Raw genomic sequence first — 12,330 nt, forward strand, 5'->3', positions numbered from 1 at the left:
TGCGTTACTTGAGAAGTGCCTTCTCTAGTAACGCAATATTGATCCTCATACCAAATGCAATTTTCAGCAACGGATTGCCCTTCGATTCTGCAACAAGAACACAAAGTTAGAGAGTTCTTTTTTTTTTTTTCTGTATTTGCATGATGATCACATTGTTACGACTAAAAATGAGTGTGGGAAGAGAAGTCAGGGAGGTATAAAAGAAAAAAAAAACAAATAGAAAAAAGTACACTTACCCTACAAACTACTATTCTATTATCAATGTGCCCCCAAAGTCCTAAACTACCAATGGTGTTAATGTCCCCCTCCCCCCCCCTTTCCAAACTACTAAAAAATGTCAATGCCCTTTAGAGTCAACAAAAAGATAAAAGTAACCCTATAAAAGTTTCAATAAGACAAATCTATCCTTATAAATTCGAGAAAAAAAAAACACTAAAACTAAAAAATATATATCTATTTTTTTAATTTTTTTTTTTTAAAAAGTTTTTTTTTTTTGAAAGATTGAAAGTTGCCCAAATTAAAATTATATAAAACAAAATCTAAAAAATAATTTTTCGGTTTTTTTTTTCATTTTAATTTTTTTTTAAATTTTTTTTTTTTGTATTTTTGTTTTGTTTTTAAGAATTTTTATAATTTTTTGAAGACTATTTTTGTTATTGTAGGGCCCATTGACATTGTTTGGTAGTTTAAGGGGCTACATTGACACAATTGATAGTTTGAGAGACATATTGACAATTAGGTGATAGTTTAAAAGGAGTATGTATACTTTTTCTCAAAAAATTATGTAGAAATTAGAATCCTCTACAAGGATGTGCATGTAAACCTTTCTTATAGAATAGGAGTTTGAGTTCACCGTTTTTTCATATATTTAAACTCTTTTTATTTTTTTGTTTGTTTTTGTTTTAGATGAATCAAAACTTTTTTATAAGCAAGAACACAAGAAAACTACCCTTCAGTAAAAACTAGAACTAGTCCAAGAAACTAGGACACCACTTCTGCATCAACAAAGCAGAACACAAAAATACCTAAAAAGTAGCAAATAGCAGCTACAAAACACAGAAACTAAAAAACTGCAGCAAACAATGAAGCAAGCTGCTACATAGAAACTACAATACAAAGTAGCTGCAAAAAACCCCTAGCCACCAAACACAACAAACACTTCAAACAACTGCAACAAGAAATGCAAATTCCATCTATACACAAGACTTAAGTCTTTGGACAGGTTCTTAAATTTAAACTTTTGCATATAAATAATGATTTAAAATGGTCAAAAAAAATATACTTTCAGTATAATTTATAATGTTTCTAGTTTGTATTTGTTATGGTAATATCTCATCTAAAAAAAACAAGACGACAACAAGAATTGCAACCCTGACCAACAAGTACAAACATTGATTCTTATATCCTGTTGAACAAACAGTGTCTTTGCTGGGTATCTTCTGCTTGTTGTAGCTTATAATAGTATCAGGTGTAATATTAAGGTCAGATTGCAAAACCTCAGCTATGATTGTGAGATTTGAGCCCTCCCACACGTAGTATGAAGCTAAAGCTAAACCACATCCTTTGCTACATTTGAATTCGGCTATGGAACAGAAAACTGAGACCAATACCAGAATCCTGAAACCCCAACTTGGGTTTCATTGGATTGGGATATTGGAAACTATTTTCTGATTTGTTAGCAAAATCAAGAACTGGGTATTTGGTGATTGGGGAATACAGAGAGGAATTAGATTGACTATACTCGATGATGCTGACCGTTGACTGGGTGAGTTTTGGGTTTGAAAACGCAGATATACGGGTTGGCTAGAGATGAAGTGGAGGACTGTTGCTTCTGATAGCAGTCATGGTTAAGGTTAAACAGAGTTTATCCATGTGTTTATGTTTGATTGTCGTTTTCAGTGTCTGAGCCGACTAGAGAGAGTAATGCATGCACTTATTTCTCATTTTCATCAAAATCCAAATGATTTGTCAAATTATTGTAAAAAAAAAAAGTTTCCATGCAGGGGATCGAATTAGCTGAGACACTTTATTTCGAAATAGAAAGAAAGGGACATGAATCTTATAACATAACATAATACACAAATATCTTAATGTTACGAAGAATTTATTCATAACATGATAGATTGGGTAGGAGTGACAATTCGTGTTCGCATGACGTCGTGTGTCAAGTTCAAGTTGTATCAAAGTATGCGTATAAAACTATATACCTCAACTCTAACTCGACCCATTTAATTAAATAGGTTAGACTCTTCAACCATAACTCTTTAATTTCGTGTGAGTTCATGGGTTGTATAAAAAATTGACAGCCTTAATATTGGATTGATTCTTAGAAAAAGTTTAGACATCTTTCAAACTCACATTTGAAAATAAATTTTTCTGGTTATTTTATTAACTTTCTAGTAACTTTAAATAGACACTTATACTAAGATAAAATAGAAAATACAATCTAATAAAACTAATCACATCCTAATTGATAACTAAAAATCCTTATTAACTAAAATTTTAGGGGTAATTACCTTTTTCCCCCATGAACTACCAAAAAATGTGTAATGCCCCCATGAACTACCAACTCGACCAAAATAGAGCATTCAACTACCAAAAACAACAATTTTCCCCCCTTTCCGTTAGTCAAAGGGGTTAAAACAAACGGTCAACGGGTCATGTGCCGTTTTATATGGGGGCATGTTGGAAGATCATGGTAGTTCATGGGGGGAAAAGAGGAAGAAAATGAGGGTAAAACGGCATGTGACTGACGGAAGGGGGGAAAATGGTTATCTTTGGTAGTTGAATGCTCTATTTTGGTCGAGTTGGTAGTTCATGGGGGCATCGGGCATTTTTTGGTAGTTCATGGGGGGAAAAGGTAATTACAAATTCTAATCCCCTCCTAATTCATGTAACATTTCACCCCACTTTGAATAAACCTTGTCTCCAAGGTCCTAGAAAGACTCTTCATTCCTCGTGGCAGCTGAGGGTTGCTGCCTTCACAATTTTGATGAGTCACTGCTGAGACATGAAGAAATGATAAAATAAAAATGAACTAAACAAATCCCAACAATCTTATTCATGTACCCCAGTAGCTTTGGGTCTTGATAGGGTTGAAATTTGAGATAATATGCTTTTATGGGTGTTTTCATTTGATTGTTGGTGTTTTAGATGATTGTTTTTCTGGTGGTGATTGGTGTGGGAATATGATTGCTTGTGGAAATGGTGCGTCAACGTGGTGGAATGAGTCGTGGGTGATTTTGATTGTGATGTGTGTAAGGGTCGTACCATCATATCTTGCTGTCTGGACTCTATTTTTATAGATGTACATCCGGATGCGAATACGGATGCAGTTATTTATAATATTTATATTCATATCACTTTTAGAAATATTTACATTCGCATTGACGTCATTTTTTAAATCCAACAGAACATATATATATGGGATTGGTCTGACCTTTCTTACCTTTATCTCTTTTTACAGCCTTGTGGAAGGACGAAAGAAGGGGAGTTACAGAACGGGGCAGTGAAGGCTTGCGAGGTAGACATCAAGCAACAGCTTCTCAGCCCCCTAACCTTTCTATTATATTATTAAAGCTAATGCTCGTCCCTATCTCTAAAGAGGCGTAAGCACTTCACTCGCTAGGGGATGGGATTCATTCACTTGCATTCCTACTAGCACTACAAAAAGCTCTGGTCTTAACGCCCCTACTACTGCTGTGCAGCCTTTCCTCGGATTCGTAGAGTCGGGTTTCCTGTTTACCCACAACGGAAGAGCCGCCGGCAGCCACAAGTCATAACGCGCTCTTCGCACAACAAATCCACTTTAAAGTTGACTTATTCGCTCGGCCAATCGTCGGAATGTGTAGAAGATACTATAAGGGCCTAATATATCAATAGCACCTTTGTCTAAAGCTTCGAATGAGACTTCATATTCGAAGTGCAGGAACGATCTGACTAGAAAGCCATTCAAAACTTGATCGAAGAACTAGCATTTATTGAAGAAGCTATAGAGTTGATTACAAAAAGTACTAGTTTGAAAGGCTCGTTGGAATTGATCTGCTATGGGATTTGCATTATACGTACGTAATAGAAGCACCGGAAGTACAAAATAGAATATGTATTAGTTTGATAAGAGCATTCCTAGCACCTTCCCTTCCCTTCCCATTTATTTTCCCTAAATATAGGGAACAAAACTACTTTTTACTTCTCTATAAAAAAAACACGACACACCAGCTTCCTTTCATTTTTCCCTATATCATTAAAATATTATTTTTTGTTTTTCCTTTTTTTATTCATCTCTTTTCTTCTCTCTCTCCTTGTCTTGTCTTATCCGTCCTCACACCCAAACTATGTCACACCAAAACCACTACCAACCCACTCGCATCTCTGCCTTCCACACAGCTGAGCCATCCACCAAGCCGTCTGCTGCGGGTATGGGTTTTGTACTTTCAGGTTTGGGTTTTTTGGCACCCAAAGCGTTGGGCTTCTCGTCTGCTCCTTTTCCGGCGTGCTTTTCTGCTCCGTCAAATGCAGCCGCTGCGGTTGATTCCAGGGGTTCCGCAGGTCAGGTGTTCAAGGCTGGTTTGATTTCAGCAGGGTGTGGGATGGTTTCGGTGGAGGCTTCTCGTTCAGCTTCTTCTTCGGCTTTTTCTGGTGTCCTTCCAGGGGTGGCAGCGCTGGCTGTGACTGGATGTCCCTGCCTTGGTGAGAATAGCTCCGGGTGGGGATCCTCCTCTGTTCGAGGCTAGCTCCAGGTTGCTGAAGTTGGAGGCGGCTGAGCCGTGTTCGACGAAGGGAGAGCTTCTCGACGGAGATAAATTGAGAGCATTTCTCCGGAAGATCTCCAACCTACGGTGAAGATCTATGTGGACAGGCTCCAATCTACATTTATCTGTGGCAGGGTTGAACAATTTTCATGGAAGAAGATGAAGCAAGTTAGCAGCCCTTGTCGAGGACTGTGGGAGGAGAGAGAATATATTTTTATGAATACAATAAACCATGGGAATGCTACAGTGCTTCCCAATGCATTGGGAAGCACTGTAGCATTCCCAGGGAATAAAAAATTGTAGGGAAGTTGCTGTGGATAGCTTTTATGATTTTCTTAAAATTTAGGGAACAGACCCCCTATAGACAAGCTGTTGTGAATGCTTTAATGGTTGAGCATCAAGCCCTTTTTCCCTTCTTTCTTGCGTTTGGGTTGGTGTTAATCTTTTAATAGGTATGCTGGGCCTTTTGTTGAAATTTGTAAGATACGTGGGGTTGGTGTTTCGGTTTTCAGGGGGTATGTCTGGGGCAGTGATTCGAGGGGTATTAAGTGATGGGGCTAGCTTGGTATAACTTTGGAAATTGATTAGCCAAGACTGATACTTGTGACCTCTATTCCTCCGGTTAACTTCTTTCTCTTGCGACCTTACCAGCCCAAAAGTTGTTAGTGCATTTGGTTTCAACATGGTTACTGTGATCCTTACTTCTTCTTTCAACCCACTTAGAAATGTACTAACCTTAAACTCTTCACTCATGCCTTGGATCCTATTGGAAAGGATTTCAAACTGCGTTTGATATTCCTCCATAGTTATTGTCTGTTTAAGCTTGGTGAATGCCCATACAGGATCATCAAAAGTTAAGGGAGCAAACCTTACCTTGAGGGCAATTACAAATTCCTCCCATCCCCCGATGTGACCTGAATCCATCAGCCAATGATACCAAGTAAGTGATCTTCCCTCCATGTGGAAGACAGCTATTGGCATCTTTTGATTTCATGATGTTTGGCTATAAGAAAAAAAACTACTGGGCTATAAATCCCATGTGGAAAATATGTTTCACTTCTTTGAGAGAGTCCACTATCAAATTCTTTTCTTGCTCCAACCATCTCCAAAACCAACATTCTGTAGCTATAGTCATCAGACATGTGGGAGACCCCACCAAAGTACCGATTAAAGACTTCTGGTGCAATATATCCTGCAGTCCCTCTCATGCCCGTCATTGACACAATACTCTCTTTTGTTTTGCATAGTTTAGCAAGGCCAAAATTAGAGATTTTTGGGCGCAAATCCTCATCTAGAAGTATATTGTGTGGTTATATGTCAAAATGTAGGATCCTTGTGTTACATCCACGGTGAAAGTATTCTAGTCCTCGAGCACGCCAACCACAATTTGGAACATAGTGTTGCTGTCCAAGTGATGATTTGTAATTGGAGGTCCTTTATCATATATGAACTTATCAAGAGATCCATATGGCATGAATTCATAGATTGTAGCACTTTTAGTCCTCTTGTAGTAGAAACCTAGAAGAGTGACTATATTAACATGGGATGTTCTACTAATGCTAGTCACTTCGTTGATAAATTCTTCTCCATTACCTTTAGACGCACAAAGGATTTTCACCGTACTATTGCGAGTGGTTTAACTTATAAATTTAAAATCCACTTACGGAGTCGTCTAGACTCGATGTAACATAAATAATAATAAAAAACAAAGGTTGCTAACTTACTCTCCCGTACCCCACCGAAAACATGTACGTGCATGGTGCACCCAACACCAGCTTAAGATCAAGAAAATAAAAACATCTAATTAAATTAATAATGTTTTTCACCTATATGTCCGTTGTCATCGAGTGGCAACCAATATTAGTGTATTGTCCAAGGCCATTATTAATTTATTAGAAGGAAGGTGAAGTCTTTTAGGGTGCTAGGTCAAGATTATTTATGGGATATTATTGGGTATTTTCAAAAGAAATCACCTACAATTGCCATATACAACCGATTGTTGCTCAATTTCAATGCTCAGTTAATTTGCTATGACTCAGAATTATATTGTGTAGCTTTGTGGGTCAACATTGATGAGTTAGGTCATTTTCTTTACTAAGGGACAAACGTCACAAACCAATACAAATCCTACGTACATATACAACGTAGGATTTTATTTTTAAAAAAGGTTAAATACATAAATGCTACATGTGTGATCTAATTTCCTCTCTAGCAAAAACAAATCTGACCTTTAAAAAGTGACGAAATTAATGTGTATGTTACAAGTTTATCAATTTGATATTTCTAAGTACTCATCTACCGTCTAATATAAAAACTTAACGAAATTTTCGTCACGTGTATAAAAAGTATTGTAAGACTAATAAAATGTTGTCACGTGTACAAAATGATATCTCGACTTGATATTATAAAAATTAAATAAATGAAGCTGTGAAAGGGTGTGGCTCTCTCCTATCTAGGAGTAGCTGGACAAACTCTTCATTTGGGAGTGGGGTTGAGGAGGGGGAAGAGAGGCCACCCCTAAAGGACGTTACGAGAGTGACTAGACCATTCTTAGCATAGGGAAATGGCTTGCCCACCTCCTTATAAAGTTTTTAGGTTACCTAGGCGTGGTAACCTAAGAACTTTATAAGGGGGTGGATTCCTCTGGGTTCACGTATGCTACTGACAATGAAGACCTTACCCTCTTCTACGGTTGCTCAATTGTACTATATATAGTAAGGGTTATCGAACCACAAGGATTGGGGGGTTGTTTTGAGTAATGGGATATTCAAGGGAACGTATTTAATTTTACAATAAAAACAAAAGTAAAGTTGTAGAATTGAAGCTACAACGAATCAAGTGATAAAAACAAAGAAAATGGAAAATAACTCGAAAGAAACTTAAGGTAATGATCGCATCTAATCCTAAACCAATGAAATGCTTAAAGTCTATATGGAACTTCTTAATATGCATGATATGAGCACGTAATGGGTGTCAACCATTACGACGACCTCGACATGAAAACACTTTCGTTAAGACGTAATAATAAAGCACCTAGTTTCACATTAAACAACCCAACGTAAAGATTAATCTATAATTGAAAAACGGTTACACTACAAAAGGTGTGGGGTGATTAATGCTCCTTAGCTTACTACTCTATAAAATACCCTAATAAGCATACATAATACATGAAAATCCTAATTATGCTACAATGATATGGTATCTAGTTTCACATCGATCACATCACGTAAAAGTTACACTATAATTGAAAAACGATTTAGACTACCAAAGGTGTGAAACGACCAGTGCTCCCTAGCATACCCTATAAGGTAACTCTAATAAGTGAACATGCATTATGTCAAATAGAACCATTGCACAAGACATCGTTCTCTTTCAAGAACGTTGGTTTTATTCAAGAAATCAAGAAAACTCATAGACAAGCGAATCCCTTTTTTCATGAGTAATTAGATTGGAATATTGATACACAACCTTTTAGCATGAGTTTTGATATCCTCTAGTCTTACACAATCATCACACATAACAAGAAAATCTCAAGAACATCTAGAACACTTCATGTCTTTTGGAAAAGATTTGATCAAACCCTAAGAAAGGGTTTTGATTAAACTAATCTAAGCATGAAATCTAAGGAAACAAGATTAAAATGAACTAAAAAAAAATATATTAATCTATGAAATTCAGATTACACCAAAGAAATGAAAGGAAAAAGAAATTAAGCTAGAACATGAAGAACAAAGAAGAAAAAGTTGCTCTTTGGATTTTGGCCCAGAAAATGTGCATCAAACGAAATGAAAAGCACTAAAATTAATTAAGATACACCTAAGAGAAAATCGAAACCCCCAAAAGATGCATAAACTAAACCTAAATTCTAATTCCATATATATAGAAATTTGGATTTACAAAAGAAATCATCAAGAATCAATTTGGGCCACACTAACAGAGCTGGTCGGCATCCAAATCTGTCCATAGAACTCAACTTTTGATTTGGATCACGCAAAGATTTGAAAATATCTGGACCTTCTGAGAATCGATCGATCGCATCTCGATTGATCGAAGTTGGGTCGACTGAAAGTCGATCGATCGAATTATTGACTGTACGAATAATCGATCGATCGAAATACCTTGGACGATTTTCATCTTTTCAGGGTTAACCTTAAACTCTAGAATTGACCAAATTGCCCTTGATGTATTTTCAGGTCTAATTCAAGTGTTTTGAACTTGATTTCAACTAAGACCTGAAAATAAGACGTAACACAAAACTACAACAAAACATTATATATACAATACAAACTAGGTATAACAAACGTAAATTAAGGGGTCTTAAATCGAATAATTCAAAATTTATCAATTTACTCGTTGAAAAGATGTAATATCCTATTTATTATAACTAAAAGGGAAAATATTTTTGTACAACAACATTGCACAAGTTGTGCACAACACAAGACACATAGATGGGACCCATATGAGTGGGATCACCACATGGATCCCATCACATTTGTCTTGTGTTGTGCACAAGTTGTGCAATATTGTTGTACATCAATCACTTCTCTGACCGAGTGCTTAATTAAATACTAAAGTGATCAAAACACCCACAATTTCATTCTCTAATTAAACATAAGGGAATCGTTGATGGAAATAAACAATACGCAGATACGGCCTATTCTAGAATTACGCTCACGCACGTGTATGGGCTTAAACTCTTTCTTAATATTGAGAGGAGAATACTGAAAATTTAAACAAAGAATTAACCATGTAAGAGTATATCAGGAGTTCAAGAATCCAAGTTATAGTTGAAAACTATCACCTAGTTACAGTTGAAAACTATCACCTGTTATATTGTAAACAATTAATATTACTCAAAGAAATAAGAGCAAAATCTATCTCTTTAAGTACATCTCGTGAACGTAGGTCATAGACCGAATTACGTAAAACTCTTGTCTCTATTTTATTGTTCAACACTTTATCTTCAATTTCTTTTAGGTTTATGTTTTCTTTCAAACCCCTCTTCCTAATCTTAAGCAGTGATTCTCTCAAGAGAAAGTATAGTTGTGCTTTAACGTTGCCTTACGGCCCATTACGGGTAAGGATCTGCAAAGTATTGAATCCATATATATAGAAAAGTTGCAATATTATATACCTGCCAACTAGGACTTCCGATCGAGCATCTTCAAACTTTCCATAATATATGTATATATATGCATGTTCTCTTTTTGATAACTTGAAAGTTAAGACTGCTTGCGCTTTCATGTGGTTTAGATAAATCTACAAGAAAAGCTTGAAGGAAATCTTTACCATTCGGATGGGTGGTTGCGCTGTCCGCATCAAGTTTTGAGTGACGATGCAAACATAAATTAAGTTCTAGAATTTACTTTAGCTCAGGGACTTAAACCCTTCCTTCATAGAATTTAATTATAATTCTATATATTAATTAAGGAGGGGTTTAAGCCTAGCTACACTTAAGACAGAGTTCAATTTTATAGCATTCAACCTGTTCTTAGATGGATAAGGATTCTCTCCATTTGAAATGGTCAGGATTTAAAGTTGATGTATTTTCATGATGTATGTACATGATTTTATATTATTTAAATTTTTTAAAAGACGCACTAACAGTGACTTCATATACACTGTTACATGCACTAATTTTAAATTCTAACTATAAAATAAATATCACTACAATATATATATATATATATATATATATAGTCACATGTAGTTAGGGCTGAACAGGACCCACCCCAACCCGAGAAAACCGCCCCGCCCCGCCCCATTTTTCTTACAAACCGCGTTCAACACGGGGGTCATGGGCGTGTTTCTCGTTTCCCCGCACGGTGTGGTGTGGGGTGCAGGTGGAACGTTTGAAAATTAACGGGTCCTCGCCCCACCTATATATATATGTTAAAAAATTATAACTTAAAAACATGAAATCCGAAAATCCCTAACCCTAGCGCCGCATGCCCGCACCCCCCTCCCCCTGAGCCCCTCTTCATTTTTTCCTTTCTTTTCTTCCTACTTCATTCCTTGCGCCGCACCCTGCACCCCTTCGCCTCTTCTTCTTCTTCACGATTTCCTGCATTTGCTCCAATGGTGCTCCAGATTTGGTTGGTGTTTCATGTTGCTCTCCTAAAATCTCGCCCTTTTTATTTTTCCAAGGTTAAAATCCGAACCCAAAACTCTAAGTCTTCAACCCTAAAGGCCTCGTCGTCATCGATTCATAGCGCCCGCGTTGAATGCATAAGGAGAGCAAAATGATGAAGTGATGAACCCCGCCGTTAAATGGTTCAAAGAGTGGAAATCTTCTGCGCGCGCGCGCACACACACATATATATATATGTTCCATTGTTGGGTTTATTTTTTATTTTTTATCTCTGTTTAGATAGTTCCATTGTTTCGGTTTCTCATGCTTCTACATTTCTAGGTATTGAATGAATCTGGATTTGGTTTGATTCGTTTGATGGTTTCTCAAGTTTTGGCTTGAATCGGGGATAACCCGCACAATCTGCCCCGCACCACCCCCGCGCCGTATAGGTCTCATTGATCTTTAGCGGGGCACAGGTGTGATTTTGTGAACCCGCAGGGGTGCAGGGTGGGGTCAAAAAAGGGGGAAAACGGCCCCCCCCCCCCCCCCCCAATGCTCACCCCTACATGCAGTTATCCACGTGGGTCCCGCGTCGCTAATTAGATTGTCGCTAAATGACAATTAGCGACGTGGCATTTTAAGTGTGTGATTATTTAGCGACGTGGCACTTTTAGCCATGTGCCATGAACATATGGCTAAATGAAATTTTTATTTTTTTATTTTTTTTTTTAAAAAAAAAGAGAGAGGAAAATAGGCAGTTTTAGCCACCAACCCCTAACCCATGTCGCTAAAATCATATATATATATATATATATATATATATATATATATATTCCCAATATCATATATCTCTCTGGATCTCCGGCGAGATCCGTGCCGAATCTTTGTCCACCACGTCGTCAAGATCCGGCAAGGGCCGGCAAGATTCAGACTGGACCTTCGTCCACCTCCTCATCGACGACGTCGTCGAGAACCGGCGAGGGCAGTCGAGCTCAAGGCCTGGATTTTCCTTCCCCGGCGATGTTAAAAAAAAGCACTGGCCACTTTTCCTCATCATCAATGGCCACTTTTCCTTCCCCTTCCTCCTCCATGAAATCCAACCCAAAAAAGCACCAGCTCCCCGGCGAGACAACGACAACGAGTTTCTCCGTCACCAACGATGAAAACGAGCTTCTCCGGGTGGTGGCGATCGAGTCGTGCTGCCGGGTGGGGGTGAGTCGTCGTCTTCTGTATAAATTAAAAAAAAAAAGAAAAAAGAAAAATAAGATTAGCCAACTTAAACACAGGAAAAAAGAACAAAGAATGAGAGAACTGTATAGTATTTGAACAAAAAAAGAAGAGAAAAGAAAAGAAAGAGAGCACTTGTTCTGACAAAAAAAAAAAAAGAAAAAGAAAGAAAGAGAGAGATAAAGAGGAGGGAAATTAGAAACGGGTTCGAGGGAAAATTCCCTCCAACGTGTTTCAACAATTAATGGTAATTAGTCACTTGGTTTATTTGCCACGTGG

At 37.4% G+C, this 12,330-nt stretch overlaps 1 pseudogene; it reads right to left on the reverse strand.

Moving 5' to 3' along the window:
* Positions 1-5,722: 5,722 nt before the first annotated feature.
* LOC133860455 (PR5-like receptor kinase) lies at positions 5,723-6,499 on the reverse strand (annotated as a pseudogene).
* Between the last annotated feature and the right edge of the window lie 5,831 nt (positions 6,500-12,330).

Source organism: Alnus glutinosa, chromosome 2 (assembly GCF_958979055.1).
Source record: "Alnus glutinosa chromosome 2, dhAlnGlut1.1, whole genome shotgun sequence".
NCBI classification, from domain to species: Eukaryota; Viridiplantae; Streptophyta; class Magnoliopsida; order Fagales; family Betulaceae; genus Alnus; species Alnus glutinosa.